General features: G+C 39.4%; 1 protein-coding gene across 2 annotated transcripts in view; it reads left to right on the top strand.

Moving 5' to 3' along the window:
- rbfox3a (RNA binding fox-1 homolog 3a) overlaps window positions 1–25,955 on the top strand; it is a 510,141-nt gene that overhangs the window by 50,145 nt on the left and 434,041 nt on the right. The window contains exon 3 of one of the 2 annotated variants that reach the window (XM_066663315.1): window positions 2,519–2,842. The gene's annotated coding sequence lies outside the window, so the exon portion shown is untranslated. Of the gene's footprint in view, window positions 1–2,376; window positions 2,843–25,955 lie in introns of those variants that run through there. The other variant, XM_066663314.1, reaches the window with a different exon arrangement.

Below are 25,955 nucleotides of genomic sequence, written 5' to 3'. Positions count from 1 at the left end.
TAATTGAAATCAGTGGAGTGTGTTCTACCTTGAATAGTTGAGACCCACAGGGGGCCAGAGAGTTATAGCGCTTTATATTGAAAGCCTACCCCATTGCTCAAGAGCTGGCCTTACTGGACTTATTTGCGGTTTTATCTTGTAACAGACTGCATTTAATTTGGATTGTGTAATCCAGAGCTTGTAATCAGAAGATGCATGCAGCTAGATGCCTGTTACTCCATTATGTTTTGAATTAGCCCACATCAGTATGCTATACAGTAATCCCTCGGTTTTTGCGGGGGATGCGTTCCAAGACCACCTGTAGAGGAAATATTTTTTTAATGTATTTAACGAGTATTTGGACTTTTAAAACCCTCCATGTATTGTTCACAACCCACACTTTGCATTAAACAGTCATTCTATAATGTTTTTCAGCTGGAACTACATGTGATATCCTTCCAATTTCTTTAATAGAGTAATTCCTAAGCGTAAGAACATTTCACTCGGATGTGGACATGAACAATACATCTAGTGTACGTAAGGAATACTTGTAAATGATATATTTTGTCACCTAAAGGCCTAGTCTAAAACATGTAAATAAATAAAAAAATTATTTTTGGCTATTCATCTTTCACGGTTTTCCTAGATTTTCCCTCAATATCCACGATATAGTGGCCATAAGCCCCCTTGAAAAAACCCGCGAAATAGCCAATCCGTGAAAGATGAGCCACGAAGTAGCGAGGGATTACTGTATTTATATCAATTCCTAATTTTCTGTTAATAAACAACATATTAGCAATACACAAATCAGGCACGAGGCCCTTTTTTGTTTCTAAAGTTGTTGTGCATTTTATCACTTGTGTGTTGTCTGTCTGTTGTGCTGCAATACGTCTTTACGCCAATTTCTCTTTGTTCTTCAAGAGTCAGATTTCATTTCTACAGATTTCAATCTACAGTATGAATTATATTTTTTAGCTGGATACATTTTATTACATAGTGTAACCTCTTAGACTCTGTGTGTTATGTTATCTTAAGGGCTGTTTCTGAAAAATTATTCAGCAGTTAGTCATGAATTTGTCAGTAGGAAATAATGGTGCAATAATAACTTTGTTTCAAAAAAAGAGTATGTATTGAAGCTGGTGTATAACTGTATATTGAAAGTTAAAGTTGTATCACAGTGGTTTCCACAAAAGATGGTAAACTGGGTGAGTGCGTACTTTCAGTGAGCCGACACAGTTATACATGCATCCATGCTCAAATGCTGTCTTCTTTTATCCATCAATTATGCATAATAATTAATAAATGATAACTGGGGGTTGTGATTTTGGAGGTTGAATTTTTTAGGGGGCAGTGTGACAGAGAGTGAAACATTTCTGTGGAAGGACTGTTGTTTATCTGTGCTGAACCACTCTGTCTAGTGTAGAAATAGTTCTGCAGAATCATATTCACTTATAAAACTGAATCTTCAGCACTGAAAATTGCTTTGAAGCTGAATATAATATGTGCACCGTCACAGCTCTAGTGCACGAGTGTGAAAGATGTGCACATTGTGCAAACATTAACATAATAAGATTAACATATGACGAGTGAGCATAAATTCAAGCCCTATTTACTGTTGCTGTATTGAAACATAAACCATATCAAAACACCACTGCACAGTACTGAATTGGATTTAAAATTTGGTACATCGTTACATCTTTTGTTGCCGCATTAAAGCTAATGTTTGTCAGGACTTGGGGTAAATGATGAGAAACTAAAGCATGGCCCTCATACAGACACTCTAGCTTTAAGTGGCTATGGAATCTACACAGCGCTGCATATATGTCACACACACACACTGCATTATTCCTGGTGTGTTGTTTGCTCAATTGTAGCCAATCTCGTCACAAGACGTCAGAAGAGGAAAATGCAGTTTTTCAGAATGAAAGCTGCATCAGAGATCATTATATCAGTATTCTCTGTCACACAGCACTCATGACTGCTAACTGTGTGACAGGAGAGAGGGTGTATGTTTATAGTAAGTGAGCTTAAGTGTGTCAGAGAAAGAGAGAGAGAGAAAAATGGAGAGAAGGATAAGAGAAGTAGAGGAGTGCGATGCTTCTGTCATTCAGTACCTGTCAGCCTGTGTTAGCGGTCAGAGACGGCGAAAAGCTCACATGAAACTGTGTTAGCGGTCAGCGCCGGCAAGAAGCTCCTGTGAAACTGTCAGCGCATCCTCTCCTCCTCCGCTTTTGCTTCCACCTCCTCCTCCTCCTCCTCCTTCCCCCCACTCTTTTTCTGTCCCTCCTTCCTTCCCTCCTCTCTCTCTCACTCTCTCCCACTCTCTCTCTCTCTCTCTCTGATGTTTCTCACAGTGTATGGCACAGCCAGTGAGTGAATGCCTAGGCGCTTTCCCCCACCTCCCCCTCCACTGTGTGTGTGTGCTCGTGTGCAGACGCGTGTGGTTGACCGCACTGGGCTCCCAGCTATGTGTGAAGACACGCACAGCACGCCAAAGAAGCAGCCGCACTCATTCTGACACTCGCTTTTTTCCTTCCAGGACCGGCTCACAGATCGCATCGACAAAAACCCCCCTTCTCACTTCTCTCTCTCTTTCTCTCGATCTCTCTCTCCCCTCTGCCTTACTTCTGCAAGTGTGTAGAGCTGGAAAGGAGGGAAGACCCCTTCTCTCTTTCTGTCCCTCCCTCTCTCTCTCTCTCTCTCTCTCTGTCTCTCTCTCTCTCTCTCTCTCTTGCTCTCTCTCTCTGTCTCTCTCTCTCTCTCTCCCTCTCTCTCTCTCTCTTTGTGTCCTGCGGTGGGATAAGCGCCGAGAGGATGAGCCCCTGATACAGCGCCGGACCTGAGTGACCTGACAGCTCAAACTGTGAGTATACAAGTCTCTCTCTCTGTCACCTCCCACACACACACATACACGCTTTGGTACACTAGCATGTAACCACTCATAGTTCCAGGATAATGGCGACAATGACGATTTTGTCAGTAATATTGTAATTGTGTTGTAATGTACAGCATTCTTTCACACACTGGAAAGCAGTTTGTTGTGAGCGTTAGCACCAAGAGTGTAAAATTTGTGCTTAAGGATTACTCTCAGCAGCATGCCGCAAGCAAGCTGTTTACGTTTTTTTTTATTTTTTCTTATTTTGAACAAAACAAATATCCGCTGGCTAAGAGTTGCATCTCAATTTTGACTAGATTTTCTGATTTTAAGTTGCAGTCGTCTGCTCCCGAAGTGCCTACGGAGGTTTAGCGTCATCGCTTCTCTTATGTGATATACAAAAGTACATCTCTCTCTCTTCCCTTCCCTTGGAACAACGCATTTACCTGTCATGCTGTCACGGCTTTACCTGAGCTTCGCACATGTACGTTAACAGGGAGCGCAGTGAGAGGTAGAGAAGAGCTGAAATAGACGCGAAGAACATTTCCATTTCAAGGGTTATTAGCCATGTGTTCTGAAGAATGCGAGTGAATGTGGCTGTGCACTTGTGCAGGCTACTTTAGATGTGCTCTGTCTTGAGTAGCTGACAGATATTCGTGCTTCCTCTCCATGAATAGATAGAGCCTTTTCTCTTTATTTGCTTTTGGAAGGGTTGCGTTTCCTCATGGCTGGACTGTTTAGGCAGCTTATTGTACGAATTATGCATTTAGTCTTTACATGTATGTGCATGCAACGTTTCTATGTGCATGTATGCAGTCTAATCCGAAAACATTTGGCCTCTCCATGTGTCCAGCGAAAAATAGAAAGAGACACAGCTAGAAACATAGACTGGCAGCTCACTTCCAGCTTGCTTGTGCCTGTTTGCTCGAGCAGTGAAGCATGCCTGACAACTAAAACAGGAACACAGTGCTATCCTCGGTCTGTCAAAAGTCAGACGATGAACTGGAGGCTTTAGAAAAGGTAAAAGTGACTGAAATAGATCTAATAAAAATTAAATCAGTTGTCACTCTCTGCTTAAGCTCTAGTTTAATATGTGAATTCTTCTCTTTACAAAGGCCTGCTCTGTGTACTGGGACAGGCATGAAAAATGTAGCTAAGCAGTGGTTTTATGTATATGACAGACATAGAAGAATCTCTAGAGTTAGGCAAATGTTTAATTTTTTGTGTAAATTGTACTTTTATCTCATTTTCTAGTAAAATGTATCCACTGACAATGTGATGTATTTGTTTAATCAGTCTGGAAAATTGTGCAGGTGTGTTGTGCTGCATCTGTAAGACTTTGCTATTTTTTGCAGAACTCATGAGACCTCATATTTAAATCTATGAAAAATGCAAAACAATAAACTGCAAGTTTAGCAGTAAGCAGTGAGCTCCTTTTTTCACCCCGAAGAAGCCTTAGTTTGTGTTATTTTTGTGAATTTGTTACCATTCTCAGACTGCTGATCAAATCCCACATCCCACTGAGATGCATATGACAAATAAATGACAGTACAGGATGATTAAAGTACATGGTCAGAGAACATTAATTCAGTTCAGGAATCCATATGTTGAAAGTCCAAATGAATGCGTTTTAACTTTTGAAAAAATATACAGAATTTTTTTTTTTCACGAGACATCTTTCAGATGTATTGCCATCTACTAACTATTTTATTTACAGTAACTGTGGGTAAGGGAGCAATGTAATATGACTCAATTATGAGTGACACTGGACATTGCGACGTGTGGTGACCGTCTGCTTCATGGAAGTGTGTGTGTGTTCATCAGATAATTAACAGAAGCCCAGATTGGACCATGAATTTGGAAAACTTGTTTAAAATCCATGTTAGTTTTTTGGTTTGGTCTGGCAGTCTCCTTAAGAGACATTAACTGGATTCTTTATGAATAGCACATTTATGTAGAGTGATCTGGTGGTTGTTCTCGTATTCTGTAATGCACCTCTGATTTTATTTGTTTTGAAGATTTGTATTTTTGTAGATGTTAAAATCAAGGTAAAAAGAGCAGCCCTCTGCATCAAAAATGATGATCTTTTAGTTCACCATCCTATGTTTAGTGAAGTCCGAGAGAGAGCCCTTCCAGAGACAAGATGCAGACTGTGTCTTCCTGAGCCTTTCTCATACAGTGTGTAACCACTGGTTTACTGCTACGTTCGCTTGGTCATACACTCGTTATGTGTATTACCTGTTGTGCTTTTCCCATGTTGATATGTTACGTTTTTGACAGTGCCTCGTGATTTGTAAGATTGCACCATACCTTTTTATTTATTTATTTAATTATATATTTATTTATTTTATTATTATTATTATTTTTCAAATGTCCTGCTTTTTTGAGGACTAAAATACCCAGCATTACTCCATCTCATTGGACCACATTTTTTTATTCCAAACATGATGTCGCCTTTAGGTCTAGCATGCTTCTTGTTGGTGGGCATATATGTAGGGGCCTTCAGCCACTTCTGATTGGTGGGCATGTCTGGAGCATGGCACTTTGGATTGGTCTGCATGCCTGCCCTGGGCAGGTCCGTTGTGTTACTAAACTGAATGCAAATTAACTGGCCAAATGGCTAACACACCACTGTGGCTTGTGGGTTGATCAAATTTACCCGCTGCTTGATAAATTTACCCACATTTGGCCAGTGACAGGTGCTTATTCTTATAAACAGTGGGATTTTGTGGAGTTGCCCACGAAAGAAAATGATTTTTGCAGTTTGGCAGTTTTACACAGTGTGTGTGTGTTTGTGTGTGTAAAGATATTAAAGTAGCAAAAGTTGAATGTGTCATACACTGTCGTCTTATTTTCCTTCTTAATTGAAAGCATGCAGTGTTTTTCCTTGTGTAGTGATTTCAGTGTTGGCACAGTGATGTGTTTTGCCAGGATTTATTAATGCTGTTAATTGTTGTTGACTGCTAAATGACAGCAAGTAATCAGGCAGGGCTTAACAGTACAGAGAGTGTCCTGCTAATTTGATTTCACAATGCATCGTTCAAAATGCTCACTTTTTTCAGACCATGATCAAACAAATGGGCTTTAGGATTCAGATGAAGATGTTTACAGTCTTTCCTGATTCAAAATGAGGTGAAGGTGGTACTGTACTGAGCAACCGCACCAATGAATTTGAATTGAGTTCAATTGGCTCAAGCAAACAAGCTGAAGACTGCTATTTCTTATTTGTGGCTCAGATCAGGCTCATATTTTATGTGAGACACAATAAACAAATACATTTATTATATATTGCTGTACGTTCCACCTATAAATGACTGAACTCATTGCAGTGGCTAATTAGTGTCCCAAACCACATCTGACTGCACTATACCTTCTTTACCTTCTGATAATGAAGCAGTTTTTGTACCCTATGTAGTCTGCTAGTGTGCGGTTAGGGATAAATCAATGCAGTGAACATTGCAGGTGTTTAAATTATAGTTTTTATTTAGATTTATAGTGTTTAAACCGAGCCAGCTGATATGAAACTGGAGAGAGGTGTTTATAAGTTATTGTCCCTCATGTGTATAACACACATAACGACTCAAAAAGGTTTATATTATGTGATGTTAAGTTTTTTAATCTTTTGTTGTAGTGAAGGCTAAATTGCCTGGTCACGTCTATCTCTGACATTTTTTGCAGCCTCAACTTTTTTCAATGGTCAAAAAGTCCAAACCATGCAAACAAAAAAGTGTTTTCATACTTTGCAGGAACCAAAACATGGTTCCATTTGATCTGGACAGAGACCAGCTCTTTTGTGTCAGACCAAATTTTGGTCGTTTAGTCCGGACAATGGCCCGAGGCACCTTTCACACCTGCTATTTTGGTTTGAACTAAACAGGGTACGTGTGAAAACACCCTAAGGGTTATGTTCGCTTATGTAGCTCGGATAATGTAAGTAAACTGATTTAGTTCAGTTTCATTCTTTGAGAACTTCCCAGTTAGCTGTTTTCTAGTGTTCATTGTGTTAGTTTTGCTTTGATGAAAACTTCCCTCTTGTCATTTATGAGTGAAAAATTGGGAAAAACTTGTAAGTTTCATTGCACAAATTATGCAGTTTGTGAAAAAGCTGCCCTTAATGATGAATGCAGAAGCTTTGTGCAAACAGCCAGTTATTCAGAGTTTTTTGAGAGCTAGAAGTGGCAGAAAATTAGTCAGTGGCAGCTGTACTTGGATGGTCAATCTGCATAGCATTGCTTTAACAAACCCCATAACTGTAATAGGAACTTGATAGGATTTTATAGTACTTTAAAACAACCTTTTTAAACTTACAGTAAATGTTGTTGTAAGTTATCGCTTGGGCAGTTACTTGAGCCATGATTAGTGTTAACAAATTCCATTGATTTGTCAGGGTTTCTACGTAACCTATATGGTACAATGAGATTTAAGTCATTCTAAGTGCAGACTAACTCTGGATTCTCTGAAAGTCCAAATGTCTACACCATACATAAGCCAACAGCTCAAATATCGTCATGTTATTTTGCAAAATAACCAGGGAACACTTAAAATAGGACAGTTTACATAAATACGTACACTACAAACTGAAAAGTATTTCCCATTTGATAGTGTGCCTGAAGTCAGTATGAGCTACCAATAAAACCATGGCTATTGCACAGTATTAACTGCAAATATTGCCAGTAGAATTGCGCAAATGCAGTTACGTACAGTTGTGGCTTATAAAAGGAGTGTTATAAGGTGCTGTAGGAAGCTGTATTCTAATATAAATTGAGCACAGATGTTTGTGATAAGTTTCTCTACCATACATTCCCATTTTACTTGTGTATGAATGAGCTGACTGTGTTCAGCTCACATATCATACTAGTGTTGAAGCTGTTCCTCAGTCTTAGTCCATAATTTGATGGGTCTGAACCGTCGGTCAGAGGGCAGCAATTGGAACTGCAGATGTACAGAGTGGGAAGGGTCTTAAAAGCTTACTGTAACATAGCTTTAAGAACAATTTAAAGCTTTGGAATTACCCTTTGAGAAATGCCTCTTGCACATATTACTCACAGAGCGATATAAACTAGCTGTAATGCTAATAGATAATGCATAGTAAAGGTGAGCTAGGTTATGCCAGGGTTAAAGGGAGCTACCCTGACCTCACCTTGGACCCCTGCTGTCACGGTACCCACCAGAGTGACGGATGTGAGTCTAAAGGATCTACTTGATTATGTTCAATGGAGAGCTTTCTCCTCTCCCACCTTATTTATGACCCCCTCTCATCCAGCTAGAGCAGAGAGGAATAAATCTGTCACACTCAGATCTACTACATTCCCCACCCCACACACACATACTTTTCACTCTCAAAAACAGCAGCACTCAAAGCTCTCCTCCTCTGTTAGGCCAGATTATTAATGAACACCAGGTAACGTTAGGCTGAATCTAGGTAAATCCAAACTAGGTAAATCACAGGGTAAAATGTTGATATTTAAATAAGTTGATTATTAGAAAATTCTAGGTACAAGAGGCTGAATGTTGCCTCTTGCTCTAGCGACACTCCGTGATAATGATTACTTTTATCAATATCATGTGATTCCTGGTATATCACTTGATGTGTCAATAACTATTTTAGACATAAGACACCAAAGCCTCACATACAGTCTTTTAGATCCTTTGATGATTTCTTGTCTCGCCAATGCAGAAGGCTACATAAGTAAGGCTCAAGATTTACGTCTTTGAAGTGAAGATTGATCTCTGGGCCCAGAAACACTGAGTCATCCACATGTCATAAATTGCCATGCTGTGTGTATTTTTGGAGTGGAGCAGCACTAAGGCCTGTCTTTTGATCACTCTCAGTTTTTAGAATGCTCCTGGAGCTGCTGTTACACCACAGCATTTAGATCACACACACACACACACACACACACACACACACACCAAAATCAATAGTGGTTTTAAACAGTTTGTACAAACTTGATAGAGAAAGCTAGTTTTTTTTTGGTAGGGACTCTAGTAAGACTGAGATGTGGAATTCACCATTCCATCACAACCCTTAGCCATTGGGGATTAACATGTTTGTGCAAACGAATTAAAAAAATAATGTTTGAATATGGGGCGGCACGGTGGTGCAGCAGGTAGTGTCGCAGTCACACAGCTCCAGGGGCCTGGAGGTTGTGGGTTTGATTCCCGCTCCGGGTGACTGTCTGTGAGGAGTTGGTGTGTTCTCCCCGTGTCCGCGTGGGTTTTCTCCGGGTGCTCCGGTTTCCTCCCACAGTCCAAAAACACACGTTGGTAGGTGGATTGGTGACTCAAAAGTGTCCGTAGGTGTGAATGTGTGTGTGTGTGTCTGTGTTGCCCACTCCAGAGTGTATTCCTGCCTTGCGCCTAATGATTCCAGGTAGATTCTGCACCCACTGTGACCCTGAACTGGATAACAGATAATGAATGAATGAGTGAATGTTTGAATATGTGGTTCAGAGCACATAGAAAAGTGTAGGGTCACAAGTATTACCTGTGAGGCTGTTATTAACCTGTAGAAGAGCCTCTCAATCAAGATTCAGAACACCTTTCTCCAAGAACCCATTTCAGCATGCTGCAAAAAAACAAAAAACTTACAGACACTGAACACATTGGGGTTTCTTGCTAACTTTGTTCAGTCAACATTGTACTATTCAAATTTACAGCTTATGAATCAGTTCAAATAATATGTAAAAAAAATAGGTTAACTTCACTCTATATAGGATCATTTCCAGTCTGCTAAGATGACATTTGGTTTGTGAGAAGATTATATAATATTAATATAAAGGGTGCAGCTATGTGTTTAGCACAGTCACAGTAATAGGAAGATGCTGCCATGCATTGCTATAAAATATTCTGAAATCAGATGCATCATTGATGGATACTGGTCATTAGCTACACCTCAAAACATAAAAAGTAACAAAAAATATCAAATGTGCTTTCCTTCTGTGCATCTTAAAATTGCATTTTCTGACATTTAAATCATCCAGTTTGTTGTTGTCGTGATGGCTGCAACCTTTTGCTGAATTCTGATATTGTCATTTATCGGCTCATTCCTAGCTCTGCTCAGCTGCTCAATAAGTATTTTTCACATTGTGCAAAGCTCTGATGAATGCACTGCTCTAATGAGTACACTGATGAAGATGGGTTATTTTTTCCTTTTGCAGCAGTGAATGTGCCCTTGACTTTGATTGGGGTGCTAACGTTTAAACATACAATATTCATTTCAAAGTTTTCAAAACAACAGTGGTGCTGACAGACAAATTGATTCATATAAATGTGACTCTCTGTACTTCACCTCCCTCCTGTGAAAAAAGAAAAAACAAAAGAAAAAACAAAACCAAAAACAAAAAAAGCCAAAAGTGCACCTTTAAAAACACATTTTACAGTGGCAACAGCCTTTTGATGCTTGAGACGATGACATCTCTGGTATAAACCCTAGTATTGAGTTAGGCAGCATTTCCATATGCGTGTGCCAAGCCTGGGGCGACTCCATCCGTGCCCTCCCAGGGACATCTTTGATAGTCAGACACAGAGAGATTGTGTGGTCCTAAATAGAATAATACCACTACAGCTGACTTATTTTTCCTCCTGTCTTTCTCTCTTTCTTTCTTTACGTCCCGTCATCATTAGCGGACAAGCCTTGACACTGAAGATCTCTGTCTCTTAACAAGCCCTGTTAAGGACAGCTCAAATAATTTTTTTTCTTTTCAGTAAAGACCAAAAAAGTGCAGCTGTGAATGTGTTGTGGTCATTGTTTGCACGTTGAACGTGCAGACACTGTCCCAAAAACAGGCTTTAAGATGGAGCTGGGATATGAGATGAGGGCTGCTGTTCAGACAGTGTCTCTGAAGCACACTGACAAAAGACAGCTTAGCCAACAATTTCCTCCCTTTTTCTCGCAGAGGGTGAAATAAAAAGCGAACTGACTGGGGGAAAGACTGGCTTTATCCACAGTCTGTTTGATGTTGGATTTGTGTGTGTGTGTGTGTGTGTGAGTGAGTGTCTATCTGTCTGTGTGTGTGTTGTGTGTGTGTGTGTGTATCTGTGTTATTTGGGCACCATTGGTCTTCAGAGAACATTGGCTATCAGAGAGCATGTCTTCAGGTGTGCAGTGACTGTGGCCCCTTGAGGGCCTCTCTTGCGTCGCCCCAATCCACCAAAAAGAGCGGAAAAGCTGGTTAACACTGCGACCATTTGAGGCACAGACCCTAGCCATTAACAATCTCCACCCTCTCTCTCTCTCTCTCTCTCTCTCTCTCTCTCTGCTGGGTCTGGTGCTAGTGATTAGAGCACGGTGCAAGCCGCTGTAATAAGGACGGGGGCTACAGCTTTCGTGCCGGCCTCATCTGTTGTGCGGCCATGGTGGGTATTTCAGAGGGCTGCGGCAGGAAGATAGGGAGATTGAATGGAAAAAAAAAAGTCTAGAGGGAGGAGAGGAGAAAATGGGTGAACTGGTATTAACTGGTGAAAGAGCTGGCGTGGCCGGCAGGGAGAGAGAATCCTCTCTCTGAGCATTCGCACGGCAGTCTCTCTCTTCAAATAATCACTATTTCTTTTTTTCTTTTTTTTCTTCCACATACTAATAATAGCAACGGCAACAAGAGTAATGTTATGTCGTAACCGTGGTTACTCATTACTCAGGCTAGTCTGAATATGCAAAACAAGCATGCAGTGTGCTAATTTCCAGATGTTAAGGGCTATATGATCAAGTGCTGACACGTGTAGGTGTGTGAGTTACAAAATAATCAACATAATTGTTTTGCTAAAAGGTTTATGTAGTTCAGTGATGTTAAGAGACTTATTCTTTCAAGAGAGCACTGTTATGGCAGATGATAGCATACACCAAAACATGACTGGACAAGTTATATAGAACACTGGTAAATCTAGTTTAGCATAATGGTAATTGTATGGTTGGATGGTTTAAGATTCCCTAAAGAGCACCATTTCACATCACACCACTCTGAATTGTTGTTTATATGTTGCTGATTTATTACTCAAAAAATGTTATCAAACAATGTATTTACTTTCAAATTCTCTGTATTTTCTGCATGAAAGATCACATACATGAGGTGTATTGTTTTTGTCTTCTAATCTCTCTATTTTTGGCATTTTGGCATATCGGTCTATTGTTCCAGCCAGTGGACTTTAATTTCATTCATACAGTTGTGTAGCCTAAGATTTTAAACTGGTAGTATGATTTTTATGTAGATGATCTAAAACCTGACCTAAATTCAGAAGGATTTTTTACAGCATTCTCTGGCGCTTGAATCTTGTCCAGCCTTGTCACTGTTGTTACAAAAGGACACATTTGTGGGTGGAGCATAGAAGGTCAGCTCTCACAAGATTGCTTTTTATTTGACAAAGTAGATGAGAATCTGTTTTGAAAGCTGACCTGGTAGTTCACCTTTGCTAACTGGCCAGAGGACAGTGTGAACAGGGAGGACAGGCGATCATGTTGGTGGCGTGGTCACTATTTGACCCTCACTGGCACGAAGAGCAGTCGATTGACAGTGGCTGGCGTGTCCACAGACACATTCCCAGCTCGATTGGACAGCACTTACGCCATCCAGCCCTGGCCCCAAACACTCGAGAGAGAGAGAGACACACACACACACACACACACACACACACACAGCCTGTGCACAGTGCAAAAACTGACCACTTGTTTATACATAAGAGAAAGAGTTGGATAAATCTCGTACGTGTTATCGCCATTGATTCCACAAACAGAAATGCTGACTAAATACAACAGAGACCTGAAAGTCCACTAGTGATTGTTGGTCATGTTTGTTTGCTCTTAATATTGAATGGAAAATTGTCATGGGCAGCAAAGCATATACAAACAGAGTACACAGCAAATAAATGTCAACTGTGTGTGGGGATGCATCTTGGCATTTAAATTTTTATATATATATATATATATATTTAGAGTTGCAAGCTTTTCAGATGTAATTTTTACAGGGCTACAATGATTTATTTTACTGTATTTCGAATGCTGTGTGTTTTATAATTAATATTTTTTTAAATGGTTGGTTCAGGGGGAAGAAAAAAAACAATTACTGTGGTCTCTGACAAAGCATTTTTTTTCTTTATTGACTTCATTGACTAAAAACATAATTTATTTATTCTTCAATTTTAATTGATGTTTGCCCTGTATGCTTTTAGAAATATCTGGTTAAAATGTAAAAACCACATTCAAAAATAGTTGGAACACTTTGTAATTTAAAACAGAATGCAATTATATGAAAAAAAAATGATAGAAATGTCTTTTAAATATACCTAACCTATACTGTAAATTAATTAATTCATTCATTCATTATCTGTAAGCGCTTATCCAGTTCAGGGTCGCGGTGGGTCCAGAGCCCACCTGGAATCATTGGGCGCAAGGTGGTAATACACCCTGGAGGGGGCGCCAGTCCTTCACAGGGCAACACACACACACACACATTCGGACACTTTTGAGTCGCTAATCCACCTACCAGCGTATATTTTTGGACTGTGGAAGGAAACACCCGTAGGAAACCCATGGAGACACACCAACTTTTCACAGACAGTCACCCCCACAACCTCCAGGAGCTGCACCCCCTGGAGCTGTGTGACTGCGACGCTACCTGCTGCACCGATGTGCCGCTCCACAGTAAATTCACCAGTGTTAAATCAACACTATTAGTTTTAACTCAACACTGAGAGTGTTACATTATTACACTAATAGTGTTGATTTAACACGGGTGAATTTACTGTGTACTTAAACTTTACCTAACTTACACATAATTGCAGTCTGTTGCAGCACAGTGTCCCTAAATGGGGTTTGCTGGAGGAAAACACTGCATAAATACGTGAAGATCCTATGTAGATTTGTTGTATAAGGTGCTACTTTGCAGAGTTTATTTTCAGTCTTTTTTCTCCCCTCCTCTTTAAGAGTTGCGTCCCCTTGCTCTGTTATAAAAAAAAGTGGCTTGAAGTTTATACAAAGACAGCAACCCTACACTCTTACAGATGAACAGAAAAAGACTAATAGTCTCTGCTTTTAGCTCAGCTAATTTTACCAAACAAGCCACTGCATAATATATTTAACCTCATCCTGTTCAGCTTGGAAACAGTTTATAACATGCTATTTAACTAATCCCAAATATAATTACTTAGATTGTACTGAATATATTAGTCATTTAAATCAGTCATATGGTAAAGTCTGTTGTAAAGAACTTGCCACACTTTACTTTGGCTTATGTTGAGCTACTAAAATATACTGACCATGATGCGACAGACTCTTTACTGCCCTCTAGTGGAGGATTGTGTTTAGCTGTGTCATTGTTCTGAACTACGAGAATGTATAATGTTAGAAGTGATGGGATTTTAATTGTAGATATGATTTTATCATTTATTATATGATTCTTACATTACATTCTTACATTTAATTTAACATTTCATCTTCCACTTTAACAACATTTACTGTTCTGTGAAGACTTGTTCTGAGGATTCGATTGTAGCTATGAGAACATTTGTGAAATCAGGAGGAGCTGCTGTTTCAACCTTTTGGTCTAAACCACTCTTTGCAAAGGTATTTGATATATAGTGTATTTTTATATATTGTTAAATGTATTATACAATTTTATAATTATACCAAAGCCAGTTTTGCCACGATGCAATGAAAGTTGCAATAGCTTATGTCCAAACCAGGCTCCTGGTCACAGTGTCACCGTACACTGTTCTGTGTTGTGTTGCCGAGGGCCTGATGGCTCACCTGTGCACTACTGCATCTGGTAGAAGCACCAGGATTAGTAGTGATAGTTACTGTAGGTTCCGCTTGGGTTGCCTTTGCCCGCATTAAGCCCAGCAGAGCTAGGCCCTCGTGTCCTCTCCCTCGTCCACTGTCTGTGTGCGTGTGCTTTTATTTAGCAAGAGCTGTCATCTCCCATAAACCCTCGGCGCGCTTACATCCATCGCCTCTGCCAACTTCTCTGTGACGGGCGCACTTGTTACAGGAGAGAGAGCTGACAGCTCCAGTCCGACTGGCCGCTCCGTCTTCTCCCCGAGAGAGAGAGAGAGTGTGAGAGAGTGTGACTGAGTGAGTATAGGAGTACGGGAGGAGGGCAAAATCAACTCTTCCCCAGGTGGCCTTGGACATTACCTACTGTCTTCCTTCATGCCCTTACTAAGGGTCAGATTCTGAGGTGATGGCCTTATCCCTGTAAAATTCCAGCCTGTCTGAAAGCTTCGTCACCTCTTGAAGCTCTAGTCTTATTTTGGATTTTATTGTCTTTAGGTGGATCTATGGTGTACCCAAAGTATTCACAAGTTAAGTGAATCCTGACCTGGTGCCTGGCACTTTTTTATTTTGTATTGTGCTAAGTATAAAGTTGATTATTAAAAAGAAAATGAGTTTATCCCACTTATTAGTCTAATATACTTCGGGAACCTGAATTGAGCAAAGGTTCATCCGGTGTTCCTGTATTTTCCTGTAAGCTAGTATATTGGCTAGTCAACTATTAAAATTAAACTGTGTCCTACAATAAAGTATACACATTAAACTCTGATATCTGTATCTTATCTAAAAGCATAAGGGTATAAATCGCAAGCAAAGTACAATTTGTTTTGTTGTGTTTTCGTTATGTGCTCATTTTTTATTAGAACAATGCATATTTATTCATTATTCAATTTCCTTCAAAACATGAAAATTAAAAAGTCTGGTGTGGATCTGATCACTGAAATACCTCCCAAATATAGCTGTTTGGGGCAGAGATAAACATGAAAAAAAAAAGATGAGTACAAGAGAAACAGCAGTGGCTTATTCACAGTACCCATTTTAAATGCTGTCAGTATTGCTTTTTTAAAACGATGCCAAGGTTAAAAAGATCAGGTCAGTGCAGTGTTTGTTAATGTGTAAATCCACCATGTTTTCAAAAAAAGTAATCAACTTCTAAATACCATTCTAAGGGACTATTTCAAAGCAGACATATTAGGCTTTTCTGTACACATGCAAATGCAGTTTTGACATGCTGTCATGAATTGAAGTTTATTTTGATTGGTTTAATTTTGAATTATTTCTTTCTATTGTATATTGAATCAGTGAATTGTCACTTCATCAATTTATTCATAAATAAAAGTCTTATTTAATGAAAGCACACACATTTGTGACTGTACCCATTTTAATTGATCAAGTAGTTTAAAAAATAAAAAATATCAGGGTCACTGATGGAAAAAGTATGTGAACTACAAAGATAATTTGCTCTTGAAAAGAGGGTAATTGGGGTCAGGTGTTCCAATCAATGCCTTGAAGTGAAGAAAGTAAATATATAATTCATATGTCTAACGTGTGATAAAATGATGACATTCCTAAATTTACTACCTGGCAAGAAAATGATATAATAGTATGTAAATATATATATATATATATATATATATATATATATATCTGCATCAGCTACAGATTGGTTAGATTTTCCTTTAGAAGAATGATAAATAAAAAGTCTTCTGTTAGTTCATTATCCTCTGCAGAGTAATAAAGCTTCACCCTCTCCTCTTTGCCCAGCTACAAGCTGCATGTAAGCCGTGTTCATTTACACTGTGCTTGTCTCTTTGCTTGTTATGAGTAACAAGTTCAGTGCTGCATGTCGACAGGTAATTCCAGGTAATTCCAGACTGATTTTCCAATGTTTGTCTCAGTAATCTGTCTTGTGGTAATATGTAATATGGTTACTGTCATTATTTATAAACAATAATCAACCCCGGCAATGGCCCATCCTATACCAATATTGTATAGAGGATTGAGGCCTAGTTATATGCTGATCTGTGCTATACAGTGTTCGCTTCATTGGGATACCTGACAGTCACACTTGGTATGGAGAATGTAACCCAGTTCACGATGTAATAACAGTGTATTCATTTAGCTGCATGTATTCATTGTTGAAATTTGTCTCACCTTTATCAAATACTAAAGGAACTATTCCTTGGGATATAAAAGCATTTGAACGTCATTTATTTTTTTAACGTACTATTCACTCCCCAGCCCTCACATATATAGAAATTCAGCTCCTTGTAAAAGTAACAAAAAACCCAATGTATTTTCATATATCTGCCTACACGCACTGCAACAGATTAGCCTGCCTATGTATGGTGGATTTATGAGGAACAATTGATCCTGATCTTTTATATAGTAAAACATAATGCAGCTGCCAATCACAGAGGTTGTTGGCACATCAATCAGCTTGTTTAATTTGAATGGATAAAGTAGCGTTTTAAAAAGGCACTGTGGTCTGAGAATGTACTTAAACGTACACTGTGGAAAAATCCACGCCTGCAGATGTCCCATGTGTATGTGCATTTTCCTCCTGCGACCCAGCATATTCAACCAGCACAGCTCAACAGCCATACTTTGGTAGGTGTAGTAAATGTGGTATTAACTTACGATATCTCTTTATAAAGTTTCTATCATGTTCATGTTTGGGAAAATAATTTTTGACTTTCCAGTCTAATCAGTCAATGGTCACAGGCCTAGGATAGATGTGACACAGCTCAGTTGTAAGTAGGTAAAAAGTGCACAAGTGCAACGTTAGAATACGGAGTCAGGATGTACCTTCATGTAGCTGTGTTTTGACTTTTTTCTGTGTAGTAGAGAGGGAGAGGAAAGATGGATGGAAGGGCAAGGAGGAGTATTATTCAACCTCTGCAGTGACTGGTGAAATGGCAGTGGTGAGATACTGTACCAGTGGATTGCTGTGGGTAGATTGTGTGTGCGGGCGGTGTGTGTCTGTAAGTGTCATACTCGAAGGCAATGAAGTAGTCTCCATCTTATTCCCGTACACTTAGAGCCTTCATAGCAATCTATTACCAACCTGTCTAGTTTGATGAAAAGGTCATGAAATGTTTTGACTCTGCGGAGAAAATACAGTTGGAGAAAGCACTCGTGTGTGCGAAACCATAGCACCACTTTTTAGCAGCTGAGCTCCAGCCCAGTGAGATATAAACAGAAAACATGTAGGAGTACGGCTCTGAGGACGGCTCCTTTGGAAGCGCTGCTTTAGAGTGTCTCCCACTAGAGGCCAGCCACCTCCACTGTGTCAGCTAGCCTGCTGGTTAATCATCAAACACACCCTACACAGACAGAAAGAGGGAAACAGAGGCTCCTCTGCCTCTTTGTCGTATTTCAGTCATCTCCAGCCTTTTGGATGTGCCACATAAAGGCGAATGTTTATGCAGCAGCTCAGTGCCGCGAATGCGTCAGGCTGTTCTGCGCATTAAGTCCAGTGTTTCCATAAAGCTGTTGCATGTGGTCCTCTGGTCTGAATACAAATTGTCGTACAGTCTCAGCTGAGACCCTCTCTTCAGGGGCTCGCCTTTTAAGTTTCCCTTTAGTTCAGGAGAACCAGCAGACTCTTACCTTGAGATAACCTGCCTAACTTATTCAAGGGTGTGTGGAAAGTGCTTTCACTTCCAAAGAACATGCATACTTTTAACAGGAGTTTGCATAGTGTTTGCTCTTGCCCTGCACTGGCTCCATTGTCAATTAATGTTTGCACTTGAGATATGTCTCAAAGACTTTCAACTGTGATACTTTGTACATACTGTGAAATAGTGGTAGGTTCTCTGACTAACCATGCACCACCCCTACTGAAAGGAAAAAAAAAAATCCTTGAAGGAGTATCGAATCTCCCAGCAGATACGGCTTCTAATCATAGTGCTAAGAGCGGACCCGAAGGTAATGCAATACCAGCCGTGTGTGATCAGTAATTCACAAGTCTGCTGTCTGGTAGAGTTTTATCTGTGGATGATCAGTGCTGGGAAGTGTCTGAGGAGTGTGGCCGTGTTTCTGAGTGTTCAGCCGAGCAGGCTGTCATCAGCATGTCAGAAAGAACAGCCTGATCCATCACAAAAGCCCTCGCTCGCTGCGCAGGCTCGTGGAGTAGATTGGGTTCCAAAATAACACGCTTCCACGCAGCTTTCCGTATGAATGCTCATGCAGACTCTCTGAGTACATAGTCATTCCTGAATAGATGTGCTGCTGAGAAAAGTGCCGTATTTGAACTTTGCAACTTTTTCTAGCACAGTGGGGCTAGTCATATCTGGCCAGTTATCAGGTTTTTTTTAGTGTCTGAATATTTATAGTAGTTTCTGAGTAATTTATAGGAAGGTTGAGCAGGTTTTCAAATGCTCACACTAGGACATGTCACTGAGCAGAGACATAGCAGTCCTTCAGAACATTTTAAAATGCACATCAAGAATCAACACTTAAGACAGTAAACTCTGAAAAATGACACATGTAAAACCTGCTTTACTATGAATTATTTTTTTATTTTATTTGTTGTTTTTTAGTCACATTTCCCATACCACAGAGTAATCTGGCCCAATCACATTTCACCCCTTGCCCCTACTACTTCGCCCTACCCCTCTGTTTTGTCTAAGTGTAGGGTGTCCTAGTTCTTAGCAGTTGAATCAGGAAATGACACCTTTAAACATATATTTATTTAATGTGTTTTAAAACTATTATTCAAATAAACTCTCTCTGGCATCTTGTGAGAATAGGTTAGTCACATTGCAGATCAATAGGTTAATGTTGAACAATCAGTATCAGTTTACTCGCATGTTATTGCAACCATGGTAACCATGACAGAGACTGCTCTGTATCTGTGGTAAACACTACAGTTGCTCCTCTAGAGAATATCTGGAAGATCATGAATGATGTAATTTTAGGTTTTAAAATATAAATATCTCAAAATGCACATATTTACTTGAGTATGCTCATGACACAAGCACTGTTCCAGGAAATGTGGAATGTCTGAAACACACTGAGTGTTAAGTATGCAGTTTATGTATTTCAATATATAGTGTTTGTAATACGTAAGGCTTTATAACATTTAAACTTGGACTAGGTTTTCCTGGATTATTATTGTGGAGAAATATAACTTAGTTAAGGAGAGTTACAGATGCAGAGGGAGAGAGAAAATATTTTAACACAGTTAACCATTCCACTAGAATATTAGTGTAGTGTAGATATTTGTCTGTGGAAGTGCAGATTTTTGTGTTGTTTGGATGCATTTATTAAAATGACCAGTTCTACATGGGTTCCTGTAGCACCAAGGACTGTGATATCTCTACTTACAAGTGCCACGTTAATATTGGTCAGTGTTGGCGTTGGCTAACCAGCATGTTGTTTGTGTTACTGCACATTACAGTGTATCTCTTTACTCTTATACGAAGTTCTATAATTTCTCACAGTACATGTGACTGCCCTAATCTCTCCTTCCCCCACAATCTCTCTCTCTCTGTGCTTCTCTCCTTATCTCTCCCACTCTTATGGACCTGTATGCTGTGGCTCGGAGCTGCTCTGGCTTGTAGCCGGTGGTGGGACGGGCCCATCGTGTGGGGAGCAGGAAGCACCCCACCGGCCCGACTCCACAGTCCCAGCAGGCAGAGAGGAGAGCCTGCACCTGCTACAGAGCTCGGTCTCGCCAAGCTCCAGAGCCACACTCCTCCTTTTGTCCTTGGCCAGCAGTGGCCATGTGCCTTATTGCAGGTCAGGATGGCCAGGTGCTGTCAGGGTGACCACAGTGGTTGTACATCATCGATGTCGTTCATCGACGGGCACTTTTTTTTTTTTTCCTTTTGCTCTCTCCTCTCATGCCATTGATCAGAAAACGTCAACGTGGAGCCCTAGATGAGATCAATGGGAGCCAGGACTCTACTGGAATTCTACTGCAGGGGCCAGGGCCTGTATCCTGCGGCAACAAAATTTCTTTGGCATTTTATTCCAATAGTATTGTCTGATCTGGCAAATCTCATCTGGCAAGTGTTTAATGAATAATATACCCTCTTCATCATTTTTATCATCGAGGACGTGGGTGTGATGACTCAAGCGTTTTGTGTTAACAGCATGAGGCATGGCCTGTTCTTTAGTTTCCCCTTTTTTCTTTTAAGTGTCACCTCTATCTAAGGACGAGCGATACGATGGGAGAAAAAGAACATCATGTAACTTTAAGGTGTTTGAACAACAGATGTTCCAGTATTTAGTTTTTCTGAGATTGTTGAAGTACCAGCGTGTCTGATTCCAGTATTTAAACAAGCAAAGGAAACTATGCAAGCCTAGTTTGCTGGACTGCCATCAGTTGCATGGGGCTTTTCATATAGGAGTCTCTAGCATTTGAACAATAGGAAGGGAGAGTCAAAATACATACTCTTTTTATTAGTCTTTGAGATACATTGGTGCTTCATGTTATTGTCTCTGTTTTGTTTACATTTTTTATGTGATATTGTGGTACAGAAAAGATGTATGGTATTACTATTATATATAGTTGTAATTTTAGTGTTTTTAAACTTGGTGACCCAGTTCATTATTAAAATTTAGCAGGACTTGGACATATTCATAACACCTGTATCTTTGTATTATAAAGTAATATAAGACCAAGAATGGCCAGAAAGTTTTTTTCCTTTGATTAAATTGCATATAACTCGAATGGTAAAAAATAATAATGAAAATAAGGGGCTTTTAAAAACACAAAACATATTATTTAGCATGTTTGTATTTTTTTGTATTTTTGAAACGAGAGAAGTCAGTCTACTTGTAAAAGTATTGTCTATTTTAATTAACATCATTTGTTAATGTAGTATATTTGGTTGTTATTAGACATTTAAACCATAATGGTGCCTATACGTTGTAACAGTCTGGGTTCTCTTTAGTGGTGTGCTGGCTCCATATTGTGCCATTTAAATGCAACAGCTTTTATTTCACCGTAGCAAGTCTCAGCTTCATCCTCTTTTCCACAACAATTTTCAGTACAGGAACTGTTAGATTAATTTAACAGAGTTTGAATATGGACTGGGTTGCTAAAGTTAGCATCAACCTAAGTAGGCTTTGATCAGGCTGTGAACCAAAGCTGGGGTATTTAAGGTAGCCTTGAGCTAACATAGATTACTTTAGCAGAGTTTGAATACGATCATGAACCAGGGAATTTAAGTTAGCATCAAGCTAACATAGCTTACTTTTAGAGGATCTTAGAATTGTGAGTCTGGTGTATATATAAACAAACTAGTGTGTGTGTGTGTGTGTGTGGGGGGGGGGGGGGGTAATTGGCAAAAGATAACAGTAAATAACAATAATATTAATTTCCAGTCATCTGCTTTTTACTTGGGTATTTATAGAACTATTGCACATTGTTTATCTCTAATTATGGGCTGTTTAATATTTTATTATTCTTATTTTATTATACATTAAGACTCATTTAGAAGAATGCTTATTGTGACAGTTCTATACCATTGACAATATTTTATGATATTGATTATATATTATATATTCTCTAATCAGTTTCTACATGTGCACATGTGATTTATAGCTGTTTAAACTAATAGATGTTTATTACTGCATTCCGAGGCTGGAGCTCTATACCAAATGTTACCTCATTTCCAGCTTGTGTTAAGATCATGTAGAGCAGGTTGTTAATTGCTTTAAATAGCTGATTTGCATTTAGATTTGAAGAAGCCCTTCTGGGCTGAAATGGAAGTGAGTATGGCATATTTTGGAAAGCTGAGTGAATTGGTCTTGAGCTGGGACCGAGGGCCAGAGTCAGGGACCTGATCAATCCTCTGAACTGCTTAGACAGCAACCACCACTCCAATCCCCCTCCCCCAATCATCACCACCGCCCCAATCCCCTCTATCCCCCTCGCCTTCTTTCCCTTTCTCTCTCTTCCTCTCTCATGATTTTTTCTCCATCTCCTAATCGATAGCTGATGTTATCACACCTCATCAGCTGTGAATAAGTGATCTAATGGAGGTCAGGTCACAGAGGACTGCATCTATTCTCCCAACCGAGCCAGTGACAGAGGCCTGATTAAGGTGCATATGTGTTCAACAACAAAACAGGGGCATGCACTCATTTTCGGTGGGTGCGCGTGTGCATGTTGTCTTGTTGGGGTGGAGTGCACACATGGTTTGGTTTACAATCAGTGCAGTGGAGCACTCAGCCTGCGTGGCATGATTATATTGAAAAATGTGCCTCTATATATCACAGCACACACCACGGTCAGCATATCAGTAAGAAAGTTATAGAGGCAAACCTGGGCCAGCTGCTGGTGATGATGAAGGTTAGCCGCAGTACCATTTTAATGGAGTAGGAGCTCAATATTCCGCAAAAAGAGAGAAGCCATAAAATCAGTGAAGAAGTGCAGGCCAAACGTGGTCTAGGAAACATTATGGAAATGGCGCACAAAGCAAACTAATAAAATTCACCCTCCCAGCAGATGCACTCTACTTCAGTTGTTTAATGTCATAATGACAAGCTTTCACTTCCGTAAAACCTCTGCGTTCATGTTACAGTCGTGGGCTTATAGCTAGATAAGTATTCCTGTATGGATCTTTGCAGAAAGTGCACATATATTACAACTAAATATAGCATAAACAGCACACAAATGAGCTGCAGAGTAAAATACTTTCTTTTTCTTTCCTGAAAAGTATCACAATTAGAGACTATTGTCTCCCTTCACTTTCTACCACGAGAGTCAATAGTTGTCTATCCATCCCTAGAGGAGTTTGAGGTTATTCCAGATTTCTGTTGCTAATCATAATTAGCTTTAAAGGAGTAGGAGGATTTCTAAGGTAATATTCATGTGCTTTCAATTCATATCAGGGTATGATGCTGAGGCGCTCTGTACAAATATACAGTATTGGGTAATTTATGTGAAATTAGGGATAGACTATTAAAATCAGACGGAATTGGAGTAGGAGTTAGACGAGTGCCCTAGGTTTGACTCATCAAATAACAAGTAGGTTTATATGTGTAACAGTGTTGGTTAATAGCAGGTAATAAAATGGAACTTGCTTGTCTGTTTTGCTCCTAACATGTGAACTACAGGGTTCAAAGTAATGTAATAATGACAATATACTGGCCTTCATCGAGTTTGACTGTAAACGAATTGGTAAATTCCTAATATAATTGTCTGGTCTAATAAACACAGATATAGCTCCTGTTTTTCTTTTATATTTTCCTCCATAATTTATGACCTATATGTGCCAAAATTTAGCAATTGTAGAAAAACTTTAAAAAAAATGTCTCCTCCTATCAGTGTAATGTAACTAAATAAGAAACAACGAAAAGGGACTTTTCTGTGAAAAAATGAAACATAGACATATTTTATTATTACCTTCCCTGCATGTTTTCATCCCAAAACACATACTCAACCTGGGTTTATATAGCAGATTGCGGAATGATCCACGCAGCTCAGTGATGGATGTTGCTCTATCGGAACGATACTATGACATGACATTTATGTAATTGTGTTTGGTTCGGCCTGGCAGCATCGGATAAAGACCTTTTCTCGCCCGCCCCTTCCACAAAGTCTCTTAGCCTAATGTTCTGTCTGTGCCCAATGAGACACGGGGATCTTAAGCGTTTAATAGAACTCGACAAGTTTGTTGGGCACATTAATTATTTTAATGTCTGTGAGATGTTCACTTTGGCAAATGACTCGTGATGTTTAATATATTGCATTGCAGCTCATTTTCACTTAATTGTTACGTTCACCCTCCATGGCGTGGAGCGCTAACGGACATTGAGAACTCTGGAAAGAACATCCCATATCTAATCGTTCGGCTTAACTGCAGTAGCCTTTAGTTATCTTGAATTGATTTTGTGTGTGATACAGTTTGTTCAATTATTGTTAATATATATACATATAAATATATTTTTTTCTCCTTAATATAATAATATATTTGGTATTTGCTTAACTTTGATCTGAAACAAGAAGGGCAAATATAGAAATAAATATAGAAAAATGTATTACTAAATAGATGCCATGGAGTAAACATCTATCAATTTTATTTTCAATATATAATATAAAAAAAATCCCAATTTCATGGGATAAGTGTTAAATGTTATGTCTGATACTTCGACGGCTTGTTTGCTCTTTAATTAATGTTGGTTAGAACCTTTTAGTGGCCTCATTAGGTACAGAAGCAAAAAGAAAATAAAGTCTTTACCTATGAATATGTCAGAAAAGCACGACCTGCAGTACTTCCTCAATCAGTATCATCCATGATCAGCTTCTATTTTTTTTACTTTGACTTTTATATAACAGCTGACATGTTTTGTTCAGTGAGCTTCATTTCATTTGTTAATCCACATTCATTAATGCATTTCAGGCCAAAACATTCCAAAATATAAGTTTTGTCTGTAAATCATTTACCCAAGGGGGTACAATTAGCATAGACGGAAGTGACATGTCCCCACAAATATCCAGCGATTATTGAATTGTCCCCACCAATAATTTGATCCCTGCCAAAAAAAAAATAATCTATCAACGAGGTTTTTGTTGTCAGGTTTCCCCCCCTCCCCCCACAAATGTCTTGCAATATCCTCGATTGCAGAAAAGGCAGGGCTGCAGGCAGGCCCCATGAAGCCCCTGCACCCTCAGCCATGCCTTTTAATGTGCACAGCACGTGATTATGAATTCTCCTTTTGAAAAATGCATGGATGTCCCTGGAAATGATGTCATCTCAAAGGTAGCATATGTTGCTCTAAGATCTCACTCTACTTTCCTGCTTTGGTGCTACCACCACAGAAGTGTAAATGACTTTTGCCAAGGGCACTGACACAATCCCATAACATGACAGACTCTGGTGTTTTGACTTGTTGCTTTTAACATTTTGGATGGTTTGTTATTTCAATAATTACAGGTGCTGGTCATAAAATTAGAATATCATGAAAAATATTTTTTTTTCAGTAATTCCATTCAAAAAGTGAAACTTGTATATTATACTCATTCATTACACACAGACTGGTATATTTCACGTGTTTATTTCTTTTATGTTGATGATTATAACTGACAACTAATGAAAACCCCAAATTCAGTATCAAAGAAAATTAGAATAGTACTTAAGACCAATACAAAAAAGGGTTTTTAGAAATGCTGGCCACTGAAAAGTATGAACATGAAAATTCAAGCATGTACAGCACTCAGTACTTAGATGGGGTTTTTGCCTGAATTACTGCAGCAATGTGGCCTGGCATGGAGTGGATCAGTCTGTGGCACTGCTCAGGTGTTATGAGAGCTCAGGTTGCTCTGATAGTGGTCTTCAGCTCTTCTGCATTGTTGGGTCTGGCGTAATGCATCTTCCGCTT

This window comes from Hoplias malabaricus, chromosome 3, assembly GCF_029633855.1.
Source record: "Hoplias malabaricus isolate fHopMal1 chromosome 3, fHopMal1.hap1, whole genome shotgun sequence".
Classification (NCBI taxonomy): domain Eukaryota; kingdom Metazoa; phylum Chordata; class Actinopteri; order Characiformes; family Erythrinidae; genus Hoplias; species Hoplias malabaricus.
Note: the sequence above shows the minus strand (reverse complement) of the source record. Positions and strands in the feature narration are given on the sequence as shown.